The following is a 26373-nucleotide window of genomic DNA, read 5'->3' as shown; positions in this document are numbered from 1 at the left end:
GTATCATTTCATCTGCAAACAGTGAGAGTTTGACTTCTTTGGCAATTCGGATGCCTTTTATTTCTTTTTGTTGTCTGATTGCTGTGGCTAGGACTTTAATACTATGTTGAATAGCAGTGGTGATAGTGGACATCCCTGCTGTGTTCCTGACCTTAGGGGAAAAGCTCTCAGTTTTTCCCCATTGAGAATGATATTTGCTGTGGGTTTTTCATAGATGGCTTTTATGATTTGAGGTATGTACCCTCTATCCCTATACTCTGAAGAGTTTTGATCAAGAAAGGATGCTGTACTTTGTCAAATGCTTTTTCTGCATCTATTGAGAGGATCATATGGTTCTTGTTATTGCTTTTATTAATGTATTGTATCACATTGATTGATTTACGGATGTTGAACCAAACTTGCAGCCCAGGGATAAATCCCACTTAGTCGTGGTGAATAATCCTTTTAATGTACTGTTGGATCCTATTGGCTAGTATTTTGGTGAGAATTTTTGCATCTGTGTTCATCAGGGATATTGGTCTGTAATTCTCCTTTTTGATGGGGTCTTTGTCTGGTTTTGGGATCAAGGTAATGGTGGCCTCATAAAACAAGTTTGGAAGTTTTCCTTCCATTTCTATTTTTTGGAAGTTTCAGAAGAATAGGTATTAATTCTTCTTTAAATCATCTTTAAATGGTTTTTAAATGGTCTGGGCTAAGTAATCTGCTCAGGTTTGCTTTAGGGAGCTTTTGTTCCCTACAAGCTTTCTGTACAGCTTAGGAGGATGAGAGTGAAAATGGCAGCCTCCCAATCTCCGCCCCGGAGGAGCTGAGAACTTGGAGCCCCACTCCTCAGTGAGCCCCCAGAGAAAAGCAGTCAGTCACTCCCGTCTCCCCAGTCTCCAGCCGCACTCCGTGATCACCCGGCCAGTGATCGAGCGTTTCTATCTCTGGCACACGGCCCCGTGTGGGGTCTCCAAACCCAGCAGATTCCTGCTATGCACTCCCGCGCCACTCCTCCCGGGGGGAGGAAGGGGAATCTCCCCAGATCTGCCTCTTGTTGGGTCCCTGCTGGAGGAGCAGGGGCCCAGCTGTGCCGCAGATCATGGTTTATGGCAACCCCGAGCTGAGAGCCCGCTTCTTGGCTCCGTCTCTGCAGCCAGCTTCCCCGCTCCGATACCTGGGAGCTCTGCCGCACTCAGGCACCCCTGGTCTTTCTGTGACCCCGAGGATCCTGAGACCACACTGTCCCAGCGAGGGTTCCACCCCCCGCTTAGCCACTGGAGCAACGTCCCTCAGCGGAGCCAACTTATAAAAGTTCTGATTTTACGCTCTGAGGCTCTATCACTTGCCAGAAGCAGTCGATGGAGGCCCCTTCCCCCGCCATCTATCTTCCCGAATATCGCCTCAAATCACTTCTCCGCACGTCCTACCTTCCAGAAAGTGGTCGCTTTTCTGTTCAGAGAGTTGTTGCTATTCTTTTCTTCGATCTCCTGTTGAGTTCGTAGGTATTCAGAATGGTTTGATCCCTATCCAGCTGACTTCCTGGGACCAGGTCTCCTACTCCTCCATCATCTTGCTCCTCCCCCTCTTTCTTCATTATTTATGTTCTGCATTGGTATGGAGATATTTAAGGTCACAAGTGTTTCTAATTACCCTCTTCCTTATTTTCTCCAGTGAAAATGAATCTTTTCTACTACTGATCAGTCAGTGTTAGACCTGTTATTCTATATTATTTGGATTTGAAATTTTTTTAATAAACATTATCTCTATCTCTAAACTCCTTTTAAATTTGACTGTCAGAAAACTCTGCAGGTTTCTTTCTAGGTTTTGCAAAATATATTCCAACTTTTCCCAGGTGCCCAATTAGTCTGGAAAGCCTATTTCTATCTCCTGATACTATATATTAAGTTAGGTATTCACTAGTAATATCTCCCTTTTTTTCACCATTTAGCTGCAAGGATTCTAAAGTCATTTATCACACATTCTATTTTTTTTTATTTCCCTTATCATCAAAAATGAATAATGGTCAGTAGTTTCAATGCCTTTCAGGTTTTCTGTCTTCTTAGTAAATTTTCATGCAGCTACAGTTGTATTCATCTTTAATAAAGAGTAAACAAACATCCACCATTAAAACCTTTTCCTAAGTCATCAGGGGCTTTCTTTTTTTTCCCCCTTTATCTTTTTTTTTTCCTTTTTTTTTATTATGTTATGTTAATCACCATACATTACACCATTAGTTTTTGATGTAGTGTTCCATGATTCATTGTTCATCAGGGGCTTTCTTAAACATATTAACTCTTCTGAATTTCTAATGCTAATTTTTAAATATGAAAACAATTTTAGTGAGGCTTCCAGTCACAGAATTATGGAACCATAATTAGAAGCCATTGTTCTTTCTGCTATACCACACTATCACAGAACTTAAATAACTTCAGGCCTCAAACTCTTAAAAATCTAGTTAGAGACTAAAAGTAATACACATGGAGTAAATAATGAACAATAAAAGACTATAAATTATATTAGACTAAGTTGTAAAAACCATTATAAACTAAATAAGGTCAGTGCAAAAACATGGATACAATAGTGTAGGACAAAGATTTGTACAGACAGAAGAGATTAGGAATGATGTCATTAAGAAGGTGGAATTTTAACTGTGACTTCAAGAATGGTCATCATTCAGTAGGCAATAGCTTAGAGGAAGGTTTTCCCGGAAAGTTAAGACATATACTAGAAATATCGATGACACATTCCTAAGAGGACACAGCCTAACAAGATCAGAAGGCATGTGTTGTTACCAATGGTATTTTCTAAGTACAAATGACTCACAATATGGTGGACCTTGAGGGTCAGACATTGGAATGAGCATGGCACAGCACAGTGTTTCCCTAACTGAAACTCTATAAGCATAGCCTCAGTAGTCTACAAGTTTTCCACACAAATTTTTAAATGTTATGTTTTTCATTTATTTGATTATCTAAGCAAAATTTATAGTTGGTGTAGATTTATCCATATGACCACCTCAATACCAAGTATTGAGAAGAGATTTCAGCACCCACATCTGTGTATGTATGTGATTATATTGGTGCAAATTACTTTAATTATTGAGGGTTCCTGAGAACAAAGTAGAAGTTGACTCAATACATAAGTGATGTATTCACACCAAACAAGGTCTAAAAGGTTTCATAGAGTAATGTATGAATAAAGGTTCTGAAGCAATTCAAATGGAAAAAAAATGATATCACACAGTGACACAGGCATAACAATACAAAAGAGCTATCTCTAAAATCAATACTATATTCAAATGTTAAGCAGAGATTTGGTTTCAGCAAAACATATGTCTCATTAAATTTACGCTAACTGAAATTTTACTAAATTTTCAGTTTTGTTTATATTAAATTTATAAAATTTGTTTTTATTCTTGTATAAGAACTATAAACATAAATGGATTACATATAGCTTTCTGTATATTTATTTTAATTTAATAAAGATAAGTGAAATCAGCACTGACTGGCCATCTAATGAAAAATGTTCTTGTCTTTAAAAACTAGTCTACTTCAGGAACTGGAAATGTATAGCTTGATTTGAGTGGTAGTTACCTGGATGAACATATATTAACAAATTCACTGAACTGAACACTTAATATTTGAATACTTTACTGTAGCTATATCACACACCTCAATGATAAAGTGAAAAAAAAAGCCCAAACAAACAAAAGTAGTCTGTATATTTCCTCTGTTTGAGGAAATATTGGTACAGCAGCAATAGACAGGTTTAGCTCCTACTTGCAATTCTATCACTTAGTAGCTGGGTAACCTTGGACAGACTTCTTTACCAGTATAAGCCCCATTTTGTCCAGCTGTAAAATGAGGATAAAATAGATTCTTGTAAAGTGTTGTAAGGGTTATAGGGAAATTTTGTAGATAAAATACCAAAACAGACCTAATAAATGGTGCTCATTAAATAATAGTGATAAAAGAAAAGAAGGAAGGGGGCATGGGAGGGAGAGAGAGGGAAAGAGAGAGAAGTAGGAAAGAAGAGGGGGGAAACAAGCAAGGTTTGGTTTAACATGATGCATGCATGCATATGCACACATACAATCACATGCACATGCATGATTCTGAAGGTTTTAAGCAAAGGAGGAAGGTGATGAAAGCAGTCCTTTAGAAACTGCAATGTGACAGTGTTATTGAGGAAGGGTTAGAGTAGAAACCAAAATACAGGAAATCTACTAAAAATTCATCATAACTTGCAACAACCAAATTGTATAAATCAGTAAATTACATGTCCTGCAGTAAGCTTTAAGAGAGCTTCAAAAACTATTCAGTCTATCCGGATTTTTCTCCAAAGTTAAAAAACAAAAACAAAAAACATTTATTTAGTCCTATTTGCTATAGAACTAATAAAAAGCATCATGATTCTGTCTTTTCAGGAACATATGAGCTAAATGGATAGATATGTCAAACAAATCATTAAGGTTTAAAAATTACATATTCATTTTAGATTCAAGTAAAGAAATAATGGCTTTGGATCTAAAAAACCCACGATATCCATAGTCAGCCCTGTTCAGATGCCAGAAGAAGGGGAGGGCTGTTTCAAATAAGGTGGTCAGTGAAGGTCTCTATGAGAGGATTTCATCCAAGTAGTAGAAGAAGAAGCTAGCCAAAAGGATGCTTGGAGGAAGAACATTCCTATAGAAAGGAGCGAGCCTGGTGTGTTCAAGGAAAAGCAAAGAGCAGAATGAGCTAAAGAAAAGGAATAGCAGAAAATGAGATCAGAAAAATTGTGAGGGATAAGAATTTTTAATTTGATTCTGAATGAGTTGAGAAACCATTGGAGAATTCTTAGCAAAGGAGTGACCTAATCTAACTTGAGTTCTTCAAAGGATTACTCTGGCTACTATTTTAAGACAAAACTGTAGGGGGCAGAAGACAGAGGGAGACAGACAGAGGGAGGGAGAACATTTGGTAAGGGGATTCATAAAAGTAGAAAGCTCACTGGCTTTCTTCTCTTCTCCCAGTAAAAGAGCCACTAAAGAACCACTCTTAAAGACTGAAAGAACCTTGGGGCACCTGGGTGGCTCAGTCGTTACGCGTCTGCCTTCAGCTCAGGTCATGATCCCAGGGTCCTGGGATCGAGCCCCGCTTCGGGCTCCCTGCTCCATGGGAAGTCTGCTTCTCCCTCTCCCACTCCCCCTGCTTGTATTCCCTCTCTCACTGTCTCTCCCTCTGTCAAAAATTAAAAAAAAAAAAAAAAGACTGAAAGAACCTTAAGAAAGGGGAGACAAATATCTTACTTCTGGGGGAGGGGTTTGGCTGAACCATAAAACCCAGAGGACCATCTTGGTATGACCACCAAGGATGGAACTCTGAGAAGGTTGATATGTGACCCCTAGTATTTGGGAATATTTGAGAACAGGAAGATGGATACTTGCCTCCCACATAAAAATATGAAGTGACTGGAGCTTCCAATGATGGCAGCAAAGAGAGAAGGAGGCAAGAGGGAACAGCCCACTTGTTTCCCATTGTTAAGGGAAAATACTGAATTCCTGTGAGCAAATGGGAAACCACAGAAGGTAACCAGGCTCGAGCTACCCTCATAACCTAATTTAATGCCAGGAACAACGAAACCCAGGATAAAGAGGGAGAGAGTATATCTCTAGGGGCAGAGGCTGAGGTTGGGTCATAAGAGCTCAGCCTGGATACATGGTGCACAGTGCCTTCTTTATTGGGAGGCTTTTACAGCCAGGTTATGTACGATTTTTCACTTTTCCTATACTTTTCCTTCTCTCACCATCTACCCAAGAAAAAAACAAAAAAAAAAGTAGAAAAGGGGGTAAAAAATAAAGAGATCTAATGAAAGAACAGGTTCTACCCCAACCTTTTTTATTTCATGAATGCTAACCCTTGCCATGCTCCATAAGCATATTGGAAAAAAATCATACCCAGAGGATTGCTTGTCTTCAGAGCCAGCGCTACTCATTTCTCATTATAACCCAACTTGTAAGGACTCAAGGTAGTTTGCATAATATTTAGAGACACCATAGCCAATTATAGAAATGATTTTTTTTTCTAAATAGAACATAAAGAAGGTCATTCCTGTCTTCAATCTAACTGTTGCTGTCTTTGTTTGATCTTGACAGAAATTCATCTGCAACTGCCTGCATAAAGTATAACAATACTTTGTACCTGTGGGGAGCCAAAAAATGAGGCTTTAGAATTTCAGCTACTTAATACCCGTGCACAGAGAATCATATAAATAAATGACAGATAAATAAATGATATGTATATACATATATAGAATAAATGATAGAGGAGATCAATGATTATAGTGTATATTAATACACATGAATGAATATGGATACATTCATTCAACAAGTACATATTGAGCATTTACTATGTGGTGGGCACTAAGTATTAAGTAGTGTCTTTATAATCCAGTGGGAGAGGTAGATATTTTAAAAGTAAACACACAAATCATTATATAATTCTAAATTCAGATGAATACTATGAAGCCAAGGAAAAGACACAGGGTAGTGACAGAGAACTCTTTACATTTGGGGGACAGGGGAAATTCTCTGAGAAGTGACATTTAAGCTGATTACTGAAGGACAAAAAGGAACAGCAGATGAAAAGTTGGAGCAAAGGCCCTGCTATGGAAAAGAGCTTGGTGTTCATCAGAAATTTAAAGAGAGCCAGTACAACAGTATAAAATAGAGTTACATGGAAGGCCTAGCCTGTGCCTTATAGATGCTCAGGGCCTTTTAGATTTTCCAAAGCATTTGTTTGGATTTTATTCTGCAAGGTTTCCATGAGTAGACTGTGACTCTCAACTAAAGGTCATAGCTCTTGCTAGCAATAGGCCACTGCTGGTACCCCAGATTTCCATACTGTCCCTTATATTTTCCCTAATCCTATCCCTACACAATTATAAATTTTCACCTTATTAAACTCTACTCAAATTATCCAATTTGCATGTTATATTTATTTCTTGCCAGGATCCTTATTGAGGAGAGGTAAAGAAACAGAATTAGAAGCCATGAGAGTAATTACTAAGAAAAAAAATAAAAAGGAAGATTACTGAGTTACAGGCTTAAAAAGCCAGCTGTTCTTCTGTTGAGTGTAGAATGTAATGGTCTCCAGTGGACACCCTCACCCCCATCCCGGCTCCTTTTCAGGAAATGATTAAACAGTGTGTATACCTAATTGAGCTAACTCCTAGGAAACAAGCGAATGCCTGATGACAGGTTTCATTTAACCTAGATCATCTCAGGAAAGAGCCCTCTGATGTCTAAAGTAATTGGGGGATAAAGAGTGGAGTAAAAGAGTGGCAAAAAAAAAAAAAAAAACACCAAGGGAGCCAACCTTCTTTTATTATTTTGAGAGACAGGAAATTTTCAAGCTCAGCAAGCTTCCCATTCTGCAGTGAACCTAATTAAAGTAAACAGAATTTTAAAATGAACCAAACCCAATTAGGCAATAGGAGCTAACATTTCTCTTCAATTATTATGTAAGGTCACATCTCATAGTTGTATGCTAGACACCTTCTTCTTTATTCAACTTGTCTTCTCATCTACTGCCCTTCCCAGAGTACCCAAGAACAAAGACCTTAGACCCCAAAGATCCCATCAAATGGCCTGAGCCAACCCAACCTCCTTGCCTCATCCTTCTTGTCCTGTGCACAAACAGATGTTATACCAAATGAGCAACTCACAACACGGAGGTGAAGAACAGTGAAGGTGGCAGTTGAAGACAGAGACACACAAATAAAGTCATGCATTCTTTTAATGCTAATTTTGTAGCCAAAGCTGATACTCTTTTATAGCTTATAATTTATGATATGACCATCAAGACAACTCTACCATCTGAAAATTGAGAACTGCCACTATTTTCATAATAAAAGAAAGAGCCCCTGACAATAATGTTATGTCTATCCTAAAGATAGTTGGGGGCTTGAGGGTGGGGGGTAAAGAAGATCAGATTGTCTCATCCATGCAAATGAAATATGCTGTATTTATTATATAAATGCCATTAAAGGAAATATCTAGTAAAATTATAGTACAATTCAAACAGAGATATCATAATGCATGTCAGTCTAAAAGTAGGGTAGAAATTTTTAAGAAAAGAAGTTTTTAAAAAAGTAATTGATATATTCACAGGACTTATTTGAATGCTTGGAAGTCTATATATCGTTTGTTAGATAATTAATATATAATTATAATTTATATACAATATTAACACACCTCTTTCAGAATTGGACAGATTTTATAATAAATATAACAACATAAAAGAATTGAATATAGGGATGCCTGGGTGGCTCAGTCGGTTAAGCATCTGCCCTGGGCTCAGGTCATGATCTCAGAGTCCTGGGATCGAGTCCCACTTCGGGCTCCCTGCTCAGCGGGGAGCCTGCTTCTCCCTCTCCCTCTGCCTGCCACTCCCCCTGCTTGTGCGCTCTCTCTCTCTGACTATATAAATAAAATTTAAAAAAAAAGAATATAAAAGAAAACTAAATTTCATAAATGTATACAAAACTTTTTATCTCCCAAATACCTCTTCTTTACATCCACTGAGAAAATGTATCATGTACAAGTTACTTAAAGCAGAGTTATATTTGTCACTTAATAAAAATGGAAATAATTAAAAGGTGACCAGAAAAAAAGTTAACTACTTGGAAATTAAGATTCATGCTTCTAAATAACCTTATAATCAAAGAAGAAATTAAAAACTGAAAGTTTCTAGAAAGCATGGAAAGATGAATCCTTCATACCTGCAAGAGCAAAGAAAGCACTTTGCCTGGAATGTAAGGATGTGAAGACAAATGTGACAGTCCTTCTCCAAGGTGAGGCAATCACAGACTACAGTGGAATCCAGAAGAAAGAATTATGAATTCCAAATGATCAGAATACAAAAGAAAAAAAGTTGTATTTGAACAAATCAATTCTTGGGGAATGTGTTGGCTTTTGTTAGATGGGGAAAATAAAGGAAAGGGAACATTCCATGCTGCAGGAAGGCACGAAGTTACAGAGGCATGAATGTGAAATGGGTGAAACAGAAGTAAAACTGAACCTGTTAGAAGCTGAGCCTGTAATGGCAAGATTAAAAATTAAAATAAGGTGTGGATGGCCTTAGATGCTCAAGCTTTAATGTACAAAGCTCATGGAGATGTTGTTAAAAAGAAGATTCTGATTTAGTAGGTTAAGGATAGGGCCTGAGATTCTGCATTTGTAATAAAGACCCAGGTCAAGAGTAATGCTGGTGTGGCTAATACTCTGAACAGCAAGGGGATAAAGGATGCAAGTGTGGGGATCATGGACATTTCATGTCCTTGGAAAAAGGCAATGCAATTAAAACAGTTTTTAGAGTCAGAGAGATTGGATTCAAATTATAGTTCCTTCACTTATTAGCTGTGTATCCTTTGGCAACTTACCTTTCGGGCCCTAGTTTCCTCATTTAAAAGTGAGAAAATAATTATTACCTCAAGTATTATTAGGATTATATGAGATAATATTGTAAATAACTTAGAATAGTACATAGCAAAAAGTAAACATTCAGTATGTGGAGGCATTATTTCCTAGAACCCTGACATGAGAGGGCTTTCTCTCCTCTGCCACTCCCATTAAGCAGGAAATCATAAACATTTCTCTTTTTTGCTCTTTTTCCCCTTCATAATCTATAAGTGATGAAATAATCATTTAAAAACAAAAGCTATTTGATCCTTACTAAATCTTCATACTATTGGAATTATGCTATTTTTTTAAGACTTTACTTACTTATTTGAGAGAGAGAAAGAGAGCACGAGCAGGAGGAGGAGCAGAAAGAGAAGCAGACTCCCCACTGACCAGGGAGCCCAATGTGGGACTTGATCCCAGGACCCTAAGATCATGATCTGAGCTGAAGGCAGAGGGTTAACTGACAGCCACCCAGGTGCCCGGAATTATCCCAAATTAGAGTTAAACTCAAAGTTTTTCTTCTCTTTTCATTTTCTTTTTTTATTGAGATATAATTGACATATATTGTATTTGTTTTAGGTGTACAACATAATGATTTGATATATGTATGTATTGCAAATGATTACCACAATAAGTTAATATCCATCACCACACAGTTACAAATATTTTTCTTCTAATAAGAACTTTTAAGATATACTCTCTTAGCAATCTTCAATGATACAGTACATATATAATTAGAGTCACCATGCTGTACATTAATCACTGACTTTACTGAACAGTGTGCTATGTGCTGGCACTTCCACACTTGCCTCCAGAAATGGACAGATAGGAGAAAGGGCAAAACAAAGGGTAGGTACATCTAACAATGGTTAAAAATTTTAAAATGGTAAAAACTTCTAATGAAAAGCAAAAGTGTATACTTAAAAACTATAAAATATTGATGGGATTAAGAAGTTATGATTCAGATATTTCATGTTCATGGACTAGAAGAATTAATATTGTTAAAATGTCCATACTGCTCAAAGCAATTTACAGATTCAATGCAATTCCTATCAAAATAACAATGGCATTTTTCACAGAACTAGAACAAATAAATACTAAAATTTGTATGGAACAAAAAGACCCTAAGTAGCCAAAGTAATCCTGAGAAAAAAATAACAAAGCTGGAGGTATCAGAATCCCAGATTTTAAGATATACTATAAAGCTATAGTAATCAAATGAGTATGGTACTGCCACAAAAACAGACACATAGATCAAGAGAACAAAATAGAGAACCCAGCCACACTTATATGTCAATTAATCTACCACAATGGCAAGAATATACAATGGGGAAAAGAAAGTCTCTTCAATAAACGGTGCGGAAAACAGGAGAGCTACATGCAAAAAAAAAAAAAAAGAAAGAAACTGGACCACTTTCTTACACCATACACAAAAAATAAACTCAAATGGATTAAAGACTTAAATGTGAGATGTGAAACCATAAAGCTACTACAAGAAAACATAGGCTATAATTTCTGACATCAGCCATAGAAACATTTTTCTAGATAGGTCTCCTAAGGCAAGAGAAACAAAAGCAAAAATAAATGATTGGGACTACACCAAAATAAAAAGCTTTTGCACAGTGAAGGAAACCATCAACAAAACAGAAAGGCAACCTACTCAATGGGAAAAGATATTTGCAAATGATATGTCCAGTAAGGGGTTAATACCCCAAAATACATAGAGAACTTATACAACTTAACACCAAAAAGACCAAATAACCCAGTTAAAAAATGGGCAGAGGACCTTACTAGACATTTTTCCAAAGAAGACATACAGATGGCCAGAAGATACATGAAAGGATGCTCAACATCACTAATCAGGGAAATGCAAATCAAAACCACAATGAAATATCACCTCACACCAGTCAGAATGGCTAAAATAAAAAACACAAGAATCAAGTGTTGATGAGGATGTGGACATCTGGAACCCTCATGCACTGTTGGTGGGAATTCAAATGGGTACAGCCACTGTGAAAAACAGTAAACACAGCTTCCTCAAAAAATTAAAAATTAGAAAATAAGAACTACAAATTAAAAATAAGAATTACTATATGGCCCAGTAATTTCACCACTGGATATTTAACCAAAGAAAATGAAAACACTAATTCAAAATGATATGCACACCTCTGTTTATTGCAGCATTATTTATAACAGCCAAATTATGGAAGCAGCCCAAGTATCCATTGACAGATGAATGGACAAAGAACAAATGGTATATGTATACAATGGGATATTACTCAGCCATAAAAAAGAATGAGATCTTGCCATTTGCAATGACATGGATGGAGTCAGAGAGTATTATGCTAAGCAAAATAAGTCAGTCAGAGAAAGACAAATACCATATGATTTCATTCATATGTGGGAATTTAAGAAACAAAACAAATGAACAAAGAAAAAAAAAGAGATAAACCAAAAACAAAAAAACAGACTTTTAAATATAGAGAACAAACTGATGGTTACCAGAGGGGAGGTAGGTGGGGGGGGCATGTGTGAAGAGGTGAAGGGGATTAAGAGTACACTTATCATATGAGCCCTGAGTAATGTATAGCATCAAATCACTATATCATACACCTGCAACTAATATAACACTGCATGTTAATTATCCTGGAATTTAAAAAATAATAATATCAAGTCAATGCAAATAAATAAATGAAATATAAAAATAATTTAAAAATAGAAATATCATACAATCCAGTAATTCCACTACTGGGTATTTTTTTTTTAAAGATTTTTATTTATTTATTTGACAGAGAGAGATAGTGAGAGCAGGAACACAAGCAGGGGGAGTGGGAGAAGGAGAAGCAGGCTTCCCGCTGAGCAGGGAGCCCGACGCGGGACTCAATCCCAGGACCCCGGGATCATGACCCGAGCCGAAGGCAGACGCCTAACGACTGAGCCACCCAGGTGCCCTCCACTACTGGGTATTTAACCAAAGAAAATAAAAGTACTAATTTGAAAAGATACATGCACTCCTATGTTTACTACAGTATTATTTGCAATAGCCAAGATATGGAAGCAACCTAAGTATCCATCCATAGATAAATGGATAAAGAAAATGTGGTATATTTATACAATGTAACATTACTGAGCCACCCAGGCACCCTGATCTTGTTTTTAGACTAGTTATAAATATAGGGGAAATTGGAAGTTAAATTCTTACAAAAAAGAACATGTTAATGTTGGAAGTGACTCATTCAAAGACATTTACTGGCATCTTCCAGGTGCCAGATCCCTCATGGAAATCATGGAAACTGAATGAGATAGTTGGAGGTGAGCAGAAAATCAGTTTATGGAAAAAAAGAGCCCCCTTTATTGTTCTATGTTGGTGACACAGGAACGCGGATTAATAATACTTAGTATTCAGTCCAGTTTTTAACAAAGGAACCCTTTATAACAAGGAAGCAGTTCTTTTACCAAGTTGGAGATTCCATTCTCAACAGGCTAGAGACCTTGCAGAGAAAAGTAACCAAAATATGAGATTAGTCTCAAATTCTACTACTTTCATCTACTAAAGTTCACTGCTCATCTCTTCTCTTCAAACATTGTATCAGTATTACCACCACCCCCCCCCCCCCCCCGTGGATGTGTAGCTCTCCCATCATCCAATAGCTCCATCTTCTTTGCTTGTCTATTTTCCCCTCTTCAAGTATGTTTCCTGAATTCAAGGGTTTTTTTTCCTGATGTTTTAGGAAGCTGCCAGCATGATTTTCCCCTATATCTAATTCTATTCTCACCAGAGAAATTATGCCATTAACTTTTACTACTACTACTAAGAAGAAAGAGGGAGGGAAGGAGAAAGAAGAAGAGGAAGAGAATCACTTATTGCATATTTATCATGTTCCTGGCACTGTCTCATTTAATTTTCACCAAAATAAACTGAACTTTGCTATAATTAACTCCACTTATAGATGACAAAACTAAAACTTTGAGAGGTTAGATACCTTGGCTGAGATTACACAACTTAGAATTACAGGAGCAGAATTTAAAGCAGCAGTCTAAAGCTGGATCCCACATGCTTAGCCCCTCTCTTCCTGCTTCCCTAGAATCAACTGATGATCTTTGAGAGAGATGGACAAGACCCACATCAGTTGTCAATGAAGTAGTAAGAATTCAATCCCTGGTCCTCCAACTACAGAACCCACCCACTTAGACACTATCTATCCTAGCTTCCAGCACCGTGTCTCCAGGTTACTGAATGTTTAAACAATCAATAGAATAATCTGTCTCTAGCTTTGTCTCACTTTGTTAACCAAACCAGAAACAAATAATTCAGTCCTTAATAGCAACTGTATAACTAGGATACTCAATGATTCCTCCAAAATCCTTCCTTTCCTCAGAAGTTTTAGTTTAGAGAGTTCATTAATCCTCCCATCCCAAAAATTGGGTCAGCCAAGCTGTACCGCATCTTGTAAGAATTAGATCAGTCAATCCTGTCAACATTAACAAATCAATAGCTGTAGAATCTTAAATTTAAAAAGAAAAACCTTTGAATTTTCTTTAACCTTCAAAACATTGTAGACTATATGGTGCAATTACTGAAAATTCTCAATTGAAACGTGGCAAGTGGGAAAACTAAATGCATGGTCCCTGATTTGACAACTCTCCTCCCAGATTCATCATGATTGCTTATAAGAAAATGAATTTTGGACGATAAATTCCCCCATCCTCAAAGCTTCAAAACCTTTTATCATAAATCTTGACAACTTAACTTTGGTAGGTAAGGATGAGTAGACCACCGGCATTTTGGTTAATGCCAGAAATACTTCTGAATATCCTATAACCTATAAGAATTTTTATTTTTGATGTTGATGCAGTTGTGTGATAAGACACACCCAGTATTTAACATATGTGTTCTCCCTTTCAAAATCTTAATTCTATAGTCGTTTTTTATTTCCATGATTAATGAACCCTTTGGAAGCTCAAAAATCTCAGTAAGCAAAGGCCAGATCTGGAAAGATTCTGCAAATCTCATTCGTATCAGAATTAGGAAGATTGTTGCCCAATATCTCTCCCCAATTACCTTTTAATTATAGTTTAATACTATTAAATAACAAAAAAATAAGAAAGTTTAAAGCATACAGCATTCTCAAACTCCTTCAGGAGACAGGGATATAGATGTACATGGGGCAGAGTAAGTATAAAAACTTAGGAAGTGGTGCTGCCTATGGTGAGCTACAGTGTATAGGACTAGCCTAAAAAAGCACTCAAGTTTAAGGTTTAAAAAACACTCTACAGGGCACCTGGGTGGCTCATTTGGTTGAGAGACTGCCTTTGGCTCAGGTCATGATCCTGGAGTCCCAGGATTGAGTCCCGTGTCAGTCTCCCTGCTCACTGGGGAATCTGCTTCTTCCTCTGACCCTCCCCCTTCTCATGCCCTCTCTCTCTCACTCTCTCTTTCTCAAATAAATAAATAAAATCTTAAAAAAAAATAAAAAATAAAAACACTGTCCAGCGAAATGCATACATCTATAGGCTAAATTTGGCCCTAGGACCACTAGTTTGTGATGGCTAGTCATATTTCTAATAAGAATCCAGCATTGGTATTGGGGTGCCTGGATGGCTCAGTTGATTAAGCATCTGCCTTCGGCTCAGGTCATGATCCCAGGTCCCACATCAGGCTCCCTGCTCAGTGGGGAGCCTGCTTCCTCTCCCTCTCCTCGCCGCTCTGCCCACTTGTGATCTCTCTCTCTCTCTCTCAAAAATAAATAAATAAAATCTTTTTTTTTTTTAAGATTTTATTTATTTGCGAGAGAGAATGAGAGACAGAGAGCATGAGAGGGAGGAGGGTCAGAGGGAGAAGCAGACTCCCTGCTGAGCAGGGAGCCCGATGTGGGACTCGATCCTGGGACTCCAGGATCATGACCTGAGCCGAAGGCAGTCGCCCAACCAACTGAGCCACCCAGGCACCCCATAAATAAAATCTTACATTAAAAAAAAAAAAAGAATCCAGCATTGGATTTGATTTCTAATCAAGAATCCAGCATTATTGATTATTTAGTAATTAAAACTTTCTTCATTGCCAGTAACTGTTTTGTAAAAGAGCTCACAGTTGAAAGTTAATGTTTCCCTTTCCATATGTTCTGCTACCCCAAGTCTAACTGTTCAAATAGCTGGATCGAGTACTAAAGATGCTAAAAGGGAATAGAGAACTTTTTCTCTCACTGCCTTCTGTGAGGACTTTCTATAAATTGTACAGACTAAAATGTGCTCTGCCTGACCTATAAAACCTCAGGATTTGAAGCCTGTAGTGGATTTGATAAAGATTGCTTGGAAGCAAAAAAAAGCCTATGAGACTATTATCACATGCATTACTCAGAGGAAGCTAAACATAAATGCTTCATGTGTAAAGAACTTATTTCTTTAAAAATGTGGACTACTACAAGTTTTGTTAGGAGGCTCTGCACAATAAATGTAGGTAAGATTCAGTATTGCAGGATTTTGGCAAACAAAGTAGAGGTAAGACATGTTTCCACAGACAACAACGTGGCTTCTCTTGATTTTATAATCTTACGATATTCGCCTTATGATTTTTAACTCCAGAATTAGTAGCGAAATCTAGATGACCTAGCCAATGTGTTTTATATTGGTGTTGATGAGAGTTAAAAGTTTTAATATTATTGATTGTGGTTATGACTATGACTAGGCTAAAATTTAAAATTAGTATGACATCATTATCAATCAAAGAAAAATGTTCTTGAAACAAAATTCATCATTGGGCAAGACTTTAAAAATCTGGCTGCAATGTTAAGATGCTAGTATACGTTTTTCTGTAAGTTTATTAGTAATTTGTATTTGTTTTATAACATGTCTATTCATATCTTTGCAAGAATATCTTGGATTTTTTAAAAAGATTTTATTTATTCATTTGAGAGAGAGAGAGAGCACAAGTGGGGCGAGGGGGTGAAGGGGAGAGGCAGAGGGAGAGGAAGAAGCAGACTCCCCACTGAGCAGGGAGCCTGACACAGGGTTCCATCCCAGGACCTGGAGATCATGACCTAAGCTGATGGCAGACCTTTAACTATCTGAGCCACCCAGGCGCCCCAAGAGTCTCTTGATTTTAATCAATTAGTTGTAATGGTAACGCTGCTCATGACTTTTTTTTCTTTAAGTAAGCCAAACGGAAAGATATAACATTAAAAATTAAGCCTCCTCTCCTTTCCCTAACCTCTCCTTCACTCCACAAATCTCTTTTCATAAATTTCCTAGGCAAACATGAAATATTATATGTATGTATAATATAAGCAAATTTAAAATTTAAGTAAATGTAAACAAACATGAGTTCTTGTTCTTTATTATTTATCAATATACATTGAGAGCCTTTTTCCAAATGAGCACCCTAGAATTTATAGTAAACCATTAATGAACATTTACCTTGTTTCCATGTTTTTGCTATTACAATCTATGGCACATATGATTTGCTTTAGTACCAAGTCTCAAGTAGAGCAGGTGAAATTTCACAGATGTTACATTTATCTCTGTTCTGTTACCTGTGCATTATCAAATTATTCTAACAGCCACGCTATATTCTAAACCCTAATGGTAGGCGTGCCCAAGTTATATTATAATGAAGGAATACAAACATGACCATAAAAATAATATCACAGTAGATCAGTGTACTTGTTAAATTTATTCTCTGAATATACTACTACACACCATTAGAAGAGGGTTTAGCATGTCTTGGTACAAAAAAATGTGTATAGATTTTACCAGTATGGCATAGTTAAACTCCCACGAAAACTCTTGCCTATCTTTTAAACAAAAGGATTCAAAATCTTTTGTTAACAGGAATGAAAACAAATGTTTCAGCAATTAAAAGTAATTTGGTATTTGGCAGCTTTTTATTGTGTTTCTTGGGTGGTGGGTGGTGGGGGAGGGAGAGAGAGAATCTTAAGCAGGCTCCATGCTCAGCACATAGCCGGATGCATGGTTCTATGTAGGGCTCGATCTCACCCTGAGATCATGACCTAAGCTGAAATCAAGAGTTGGATGCTTAACTAAGCCACCCAGGTGCCCCTGGTACTTGGCAGCTTTTTAAAGGACACAAATCTTCATTAGAATCATGATTTGATATATAATGGACAATGTTATTGTCTTTATAATTAAGTGATAATTGATTTTTAATAGTATTTTCTATATCAAAAAACACCACCAACCAAAAATTTCAACAAGATGCAATAATAGTTCTAATATTTTTCTTTGTCTATTTAGCCCTGTCAATATTCCAATGTAATAGCTCTCACTCTTTAGCAGTTTGTGAATAAATTATAATTCAATATTTTCATCATGTAATTAATTTTATATAATAACTATCCAGATACTCCATGAGACTTCATGGACTAAAAATAATTTATTGACATTTTTTAATTAAATCCAATTATTTTAAGTGAAAACATCATTGTGAAAAATGTACAAAAAGCACAAAGGAAATTTTCAAGAGACCTATTAGTAAGTATCATTACTAGTATAATCACTACTTTGAGTAAAGTCACCAAAAAGCAAAATTGAAAAATATTTGAAACTATCTACAAATTTGGGGGATTTTTTTAAGATATTAAGTAATAAATGCAAGTTTTCCTAAAGTATGTTTTTTACTAATTTTTTGACATTTCCTGTCACCGTATAAATGTATTTATATGCGTGGGGGGGGGGGCATATGGCAGAATGTTCTCTCCAAATTAAAACTAATAAAAAACAATTTCAGGAACAAGATGAAACAAAAGAGGCAGCACAACTCAGCATCACTCAAATGGCCAAAATAGAACTATAGAAAAATCAATAATTTTGCTAATGTCTAATCATGATGAAAATGGTTCTAAGTTTGCCTAATATTTTTAAGTTATTTCTATTGACAGGAAATTGTCTATTTAGTCATATTCTCATAATTAAATTTCAAAGTTTAGGGAGAAAATTTTATCAGAAAGGATGCTATATGGTTATAAATGAAGGTAGTACCTATGAATAGCACAATGAACTATTTTGATAATACAAGGAAGAGGCACATTACATTCTGCATTGAGGTTTTTGTTTTTGTTTTGGTGGTTGGGATGATTCAGTTTTTTGTTTTTTTTGTTTTGTTTTACTTCTTAGTAGAGGCACTGTACAGAAAGAAGGCTTCCTAGCTAGAATATAGTATTACTTCTCATTATGATACAACTGATTAACCACTTTAAGTAAGGAAAATCTTTTATTTCTAATAAATTTAAACCCTGTTCTGGTTGATGATGAATCTCAAACTTCAAAAAACTGTTACTCTAATTACTCATTGAATATATTTCCCTTCAGACAGATGCATATATAGTCTATTTTATTTATTAAAATAGTGGTCCTGTATCTTACTTATATTATAGATCCATCAGTATCCTGGATATCCCCCAGAACCTTACCCTAACTTTCTCTTCTGCAAGTTGTAGGTCTAGGTCTTTTCAATCTAATCTACAGTATCAGTAAAGAGACCTTGAGTCCCCGTTCGCTTAGGACAATTCTGTTTTATACCAATTGCTGCATAATTGATAGGGCTTCCCTCCTTTTCACTTCAGAATAGTCCCAGTTTGGAAAATAAATTATATGGTCGCTCAAGGTAATAAAGAACACAGGAACTTCAGGTATAGTCACTCTAATCTTTGCCATTGTCACGCTTTTTTTTCCTAATTAAGAAATGTATTAAGAACTATTTATGGCTTTTTAATGAATCCATATCAGTTTTTAGTTACTTAGCAGAAACCATCTATTTAACACTACTTAAATTTCATTCCTATTGATACAGATCTCAGATCTTTAATGTTCCCTCAATGCCTTTAAAAAAAAAAAATAGCCTTGCAAACAATAGCCTCTTGATAAGAATTAAAAAGAAAAAAAAAAAAAAACTTGCCTTTTGAATTTATACCTAAATAATGTGATACATTTTTTGACAAACTAGTGAAGTCTTTTCTTCAGTAGCATGTAGGAACATCAACAACCTCATCCATGTGTTTTTCACTTAACAAATATTGAGGGTTATTAATACGTGGCAGTTACTCTGCTGGGCACTTCTTTTGGGTTGGTGGTATGGAAGAATTGTTAAGAGAGAAGAAATTTAAAATGAAATGTAGAAACTTCCAGTTAAATGTAATATAAATTCCCTTAAAATGACATTAGAGGAGACCAAGTACACAAGGATTGTCAGCAAATTTCTGGAAGGGAAAGCCAACAGAGGAACAGTATCTCACAAAATAGCTACAGGTTGACATCTCAGTGCTGGCAGGGGTGGATAACAAGAAACAAGACAATTCCTCCCCCAGAATCCAAGTATGGAGGCAAAAGGAAGGTATTAGACCACATGTTTCAGTAAAATGAGGATTCACATAAAGAAAGACGAAGAAATGGGAACACAGAAAACAAGAAACCTGAAACAAGAAAGCAACAAAGGAAAATTTTAGGATGACAGCTTGCACCAGGCCAAAGAATAGTCTTTCAGGTTGCTGCAGACCTTCAGGAGGGAGTTCAGCAGTGCTGAAGAGAAAAAGAACTGACAGACTGGAATTGTGTTTGAATGTTTGAAAAACTTATTAATAGACTTAGAAGATCTGATGAAGCATTAAAAAAATAGTAAATGCCACATTGAAAATAATTGTTATTAAAATGACTATAGAGTTGTGGCCGAGGAACAACCAAAATAAATTAAAACTATTATAAAGCTAAAAAACAAAACAAAACAAAACCTTGGAAGGAAAGACCTTGAATTAAAAAATAATGCAAACTCAGGCGCCTGGGTGGCTCAGATGGTTAAGTGTCTGCCTTGGGCTTAAAATGTTTAAAACGTTTAAAAAAATAAAAAATAATGCAAACTCTAAAAAGAGTGTAAAAATATAAGTTGAACCCAATCATGTAATGAAGAAGATAAAACATGAAAAAGACTACTAAGGCACCAGGGAAGGAGTTGCAAAACTAAACCCTAGATGACAGCATAGACTTCCAGGTCCTCATGTACCGTGATGATGAGAATGATTCCAGAGTGCCCATTTAAAATTTGGGTAAAGCCACACTGCAAGTTTACAGTCCTTAGGTCCAACCTAGAATGCCTGACTTCCAAGCAAACATATTGAAATATCAAGTTTTTTATTCTAGTAATATGTGTTCCTTTTAACTTGGCTAAGTGACTTACAACCTCTAGGAACCTGCAGAATTAACTATAGAAGTCAGAGTATGACAAATCTTAGTATTCATATTTTTTGCATTTGCTCTAAGATAATGCTTGTTATTTAAAATGTTTATATTGGGCGCCTGGGTGGCTCAGTCGTTAAGCGTCTGCCTTCGGCTCAGGTCATGATCCCAGGGTCCTGGGATCGAGTCCCACATCGGACTCCCTGCTTGGCAGGAGGCCTGCTTCTCCCTCTCCCACTCCCCCTGCTTGTGTTCCTGCTCTCGCTATCTCTATCTCTGTCAAATAAATAAAATCTTTAAAAAAAATTAAAAAATAAAATAAAATGTTTATATTATCTAAGAAAATCTGACATATTAGGCTGTGATTTAAGGTCTCAGGTATAGGAGAATTTTGCAAGTTTGTAAAAAATATTGGAATGCTTAAGATAATGTTTCTAAGTTTAATTAAGTTTAAAAGAATTTGCTAAAGTTCTCAGGAAGTTTTGTTCACTTGGGCTATATATAAATCTGTCCTTTTGGATATTTGAAAGGCTAAAGCATTGAATATGTTAAACTTATTAATGAAATTTTAATGTTTAAGGCAATTTAAAAGTTTATTAATAGAACAAATTGTTGAGGAATTTAATCTGTCCCAACTGAACTGAATTTTAATCCAAAAACAATGAAAAGAAATGTTACTTTTATTTTTTAAAAATGTTTGACTTGAAATTATAATAGTAAAGTGTAAGTTGAACTTAAAGGCTTAATGAAAACCAGATTTTGTAATATTAATCAATCATATATTGGTTTCAAACCACAAAACTGTAAGATATTTTTCCATGTCCTCCATAAATATGTATATGTGTTTCATAATTATGATTTTTAAGAAAAATTGTCTTATTACTTTATCATTAGACTTCTTTGGTCTCAACTTCTTTGTCTTTGTGACTAATACTATCCCCTAATAGAATTATGGGGAAAAATTAGAGGTATTTATAGGAAAGGTTTTTCTGCTCAAAACTAAAAAGGCTATACAATTATAGATGTTAATCCTATTTTATAACTGTGGTATCCATATAATATAAGGATCCTACAGAGCACCAGCAAATTTAGTAAGGGATTTTAAAAATGAGAACTGAAAAAAAATGTTAGGGATTACTATTATTTTTACCTGAAAAACAAAAAATAATGAAGTAGTAGTTTAAGGTGCATATCAGATGAAGGATTTGTATGCATAATGTATTGAAACAAGAGTTTTTCGTGTCAATTGATGTGCCTCTCCTCTCCTCCACTTCCCCGTATGTGACCCTGTCCCCATTCATTCAGAGACACACATTATCACAAGAATGATTTACAATTAGGAATTTCCACGGTTCAGGTTGTTACCTCCAAAAAGCGCACAAGAGCTAAAAGCCTTGAAAGTCAAGGTTTTGTTTTAAGAGGTGGTCTCTTAGGAGAAAGAAAAGTGGTTTTTGAGCCCAAAAAGACTAAAAGCTTGGTGGTTTCAGCACATAGCATGCACACCATAAACCATATAATGTGGAATAATGAATGATAATATAGAAGTCCAGTTTTCCTACACACGTGAAAAAATATTAAAAAAAAAAACCTCTGGGCTAAAAAGAAAGGAAGCTGCAAAGAGAGAGAGGAAAAAAAAGAGAACCTGAACTCGGGTATGACACCTCCTGTACCCTAAGCTGAAGTCAGAGTCCCTCCTGGAAGAAGGAAAGAGGAAGGGAAAGGACAAGACCCTTAACTGATGGTGTATTTGTTAAAAAAAAAAAAAAAAAAAAAAGTGAGACAAAATTCCCAAGTGTCTATCTTGACCTCTCAATGAGTAGTTAAATTCTCTACCAACAGCAGGTATGGAGGTCCAAGAATTAAGTATAAAGAAATAAATTTCCATTTTTGTATATCCAACTTTGTAGCTATGAAATTTCTACCCACTACAATGGCATAATGATCTTACCCTCTATTTGCACTGAGACAGAACAAGAGGGAAAAAATGTAAGCTAACTTTCTAATTATTTCATATTTTTAGTTATCTATGCTCCTCTAATATAAAAAGTCATGAGGGTGGGAGGATGGGTTAGCCTGGTGATGGGTATTAAAGAGGGCATGTTCTGCATGGAGCACTGGGTGTTATATGCAAACAATGAATCATGGAACATTACATCAAAAACTAATGATGTAATGTATGGTGATTAACATAACATAATAAAAAAAAGTCATGAGTTGACTGTACTAAAAATTCCTTTGCTATTTTATTCTATGAAAAATATTCATATAGAGTCATAAGGTATCACAGATATTTCTAGGCAGAACTTCCCCAAGAATATGAAATATGTACTACTGGAGATAGGCAAAACAGTTTTAGATGGTACTTAAGTATACATTTTTTATCTTAATATATATTGAGAAAACATTACTTGTGCAACGAATTATTTCATGGACATTATTGCTTGAGACAAGACACAGATAAAGTATTTAAGTTTAGTGATTGAACTCAACCTAAAGAATAGTAAGGAAATAATAATGTACGTAAACACTGCAAAAATAGAAAAAGTGCTGCACACAGACTGAAGTCTGTAAAACAGTGTACTAAGGTAATGGATTGATCATATGATTAAAAAAAAAAAAGAAGAAGGCATGGTTCAGTGGAAGAGAACTAAACTAGAATTTAGGAAGCCTGGATTGTTGTGCTAGCTTCACAACTGTGTGGTTGCAACATCTTATACACGTCAGTCTTTCTGGTTCTTACTTTATTCATCTATAAACGAAGGCAACTGAATTAGGTGACACTTACGCTTCTAATCCTAAGATTCTATTATTTGGATAACAGTCTTCAAAGCATATTAATAGGTATCAATTTTATTTCAATATTACTACATTAACAAGTATTTATTCAACATCTATGTGCCAAATAATGTTCTGGGTGCTTGGGATGCATCAGTGAACAAAACAGATGAAGATTCTTGCTTTCTCAAAGGGCTTACATTTTAGGTCCCATCCTGTGAGGTAAATATTATTTCAATTTTTTTAAATTTAAATTCAATTAATTAATTAACATATAGTGTCTTATTAGTTTCAGAAGTAGAGTTTAGTGATTCATGAGTTGGATTAACACCCAGTACTCATTATATTAAGTGCCCTCCTTAATGCCCATCACCCAATTACCCCATCCCCCCACTCAATATTATTTCCATTTTACATGGGAAGAAGTTTAAGGTCAGACGTAGGTAACTACCCTAGACAAGTTAGTAGGAAACCGAGTTAGGATTCAGACTCCAGACTTCTGATTCAAAGATTGTGTTCTTTCTATACTACACATGGTAAAGAACATAATTCAATAGGAAAACAACTTTGAGAAAAATAAAAGCTGCTAACTGAGATGGCTATTAGATAATGTTATCATATGCTCTAATTTGGGGGTCTTTGACGATGTTAATCTTTTTTTTTTTTAAAGAAATGAGAACCCTGATGGTACTAGGAATAGGTCTTATGAAACAGATGGCTTAGCAGATGGTAGATTGCTCCTTTTCTTCTTGACACCTCCTGCTGAAAAAATGTGATATGCAGGATGGTTAGGTATGTTTGACTTCTTGGGTCTTAACTAGTAGATATTTCTGGAACAGACGCTGCTTCGTTATCCTGAGCTCAACAAATTCACAAGTACAATCTGTAGCATTTCCTTTTCTGCCACTCTTCTCATATTGTGTCCAGTTTTATCAACTCTAATTAAAATATTTTACATTAAAGTATGGTCTAAAATGAGTAAAGAGTTTCAGGATGAGTAATCAAAAGTTATTAGAAGTCCCCAGTTTCTCCCAGTAAGATGTATAGCAATTGCTACCTTTGGGCACGTCAATATTGCATTAAATACACCTTCCAAGCAACAGAATTTATTAGGCAACAACAATGTGCAGGCCACTGGGATAGGTACTATGGGAGATATAGGGATGAGAGATGTGATCTTGGTCTTCAAGGATTTTGTGGCATAGGACAAATCACTATAATGCAAGGCAGACAGTGATAACTGCTATAACGCTAGCTCAAAGAAAGAATTTGGGAATTCAAAGGAAGGAGAACTCACTTCCACTTGGCTGGACTGGGATGGGCCATAGTAGAGTTAGAGTAAAAGCACTTGCTAAGGTCAGACTTTGTAGGGTGATGAGGCTTTCTGCAACTAGAAATAACAGGGAGGACTTTCCAAATAGCACATCCTTAAATGTAGAGGTGGGAATGCTTACAGAGAAGTTATCAAGTTTGACTAAAGCCTATAAAATATATGAAGGAACTGGATTGTGATTGATTTGCCTAGCAAATCAAGGCAAGCTATCTGAGCTTAGATCAGATTGTAGTACAAAATTATTGAGGGATTTTGTGCAAGAAGATGGCATGATCCATGCTTTGTTTTAGCAAGATTAGTCCTCAGGAGGTAGGTTGGATGACAGAGAAAAGAAACAGAAGGCAGTGAGACCATTTAGGAGGTTCTTGTTATAGACCAAAGAAGAAATAATGACGGTCTGAATTAGATCTGGCGCTTGTTAGAGAAAGAAGAGGAAGAAGAATAGGAGAGATATTGAGAAGATATTCACTATAATTTCCCCCATTAAGAGGGGAAAAGTCTGTACGTTTTGTAATGATTTAAAACGTAGACTTTGATCAAGGTTGCTAGGGACATTAAGTAACTAAATCACTAAGATAGGAGCCTTAGGGTTGATTAGACTTCTTTCCCCTAATTTTATAAATTGCTAGAGAATGTTTATATTTAATATATATATCCAAATGATTTAAAGGTCTCCTGAGCATTGAATTATTATGTAAGCACAACCTAAATGGTAAAAACCTAAAGCAGAATTCAAAATTAACTTTAAGATATTTCATATTATGTAATGTAAGGTGCCCTCTAATTCTTCACTGTGATTATTTATGAGCATGCAGTATCATAAAAAGCAGGTGTTATTAAATATTAATAGATTTGCCTCTAACCAATCTTCTATCCAACAACATTAATACAAATATGTTAAAACTAAATTGAATTTCTTACAGTATGTGTCATCCAAGGGTTTTTTTTAATTTTAAAGCAAATCTCTATCTTTTAGAACTAAACGTATCTGAGTTGTGCCTGAGTCTGCCGCAACACCATGAAATGAATCCAGGCTAAGACAAAAAGAGAAGAGTAGTCTGCTATTGCCTAAAGCCTATAGAAAAGTTAAACCAGGCTCAATGCTCCAGTCAATCCCAAATATTTTAATCTACCACAGAGAAGAGACCATTTTTTCAACCCTGAACTTCAACCACATGAAATAATGTTACATAATACTCTAGGTTCTAGCCAAACACAATTATTCACTCCTCTTGGGACACCCTCCTGAATTCCCCATAAATCCTTCTCACATCTTCACTGACAAGTAATCTTTCCTAACTCTAAGCCCCTATGGCCCTCTATCTGAGGTACGTTTTCAGGTTTGCCATTTTCTAAATTTTAAATATTATTTTAAGTATAGGTCATCTCCCCTATAAAACTGTTAAGTTCCCTGAGGGCAGAGTCAAAATCTTGTTTTCACAGCTTTATGGTATCTAGCACTGGACTCTTTCCACACAAATCACTCAAGGGAAGCTGGTGAAGAAATGCCTAGGCCTCCATTCTGCAACGAGCACTCCATTATTCAAGGAAGGGAGAGAGGGAGGCAAAGAGGGAAGGAGAGAGAGAGAAAGGAAGGAAGGAAGGAAGGAAGGAAGGAAGGAAGGAAGGAAGGAAGGAAGGAAGGAAGGAAGGAAGG

The 26373-nt window shown here is 36.0% G+C and overlaps 1 long non-coding RNA gene across 1 annotated transcript in view; it reads right to left on the bottom strand.

Annotated features, from left to right (window-relative positions):
• Positions 1–2025: 2025 nt before the first annotated feature.
• The window catches only part of LOC110582704, a 104568-nt gene continuing 80220 nt past the window's right edge, over positions 2026–26373 (bottom strand). The window contains exon 3 of the long non-coding RNA XR_002480460.1: positions 2026–2076. This is a non-coding gene — a long non-coding RNA (uncharacterized LOC110582704). The remainder of the gene's footprint in view (positions 2077–26373) is intronic.

The sequence above is a fragment of the Neomonachus schauinslandi genome, chromosome 1, assembly GCF_002201575.2.
Source record: "Neomonachus schauinslandi chromosome 1, ASM220157v2, whole genome shotgun sequence".
Classification (NCBI taxonomy): domain Eukaryota; kingdom Metazoa; phylum Chordata; class Mammalia; order Carnivora; family Phocidae; genus Neomonachus; species Neomonachus schauinslandi.
The sequence above is the reverse complement of the archived record's forward strand: the minus strand, read 5'-3'. Positions and strand labels throughout refer to the sequence as shown.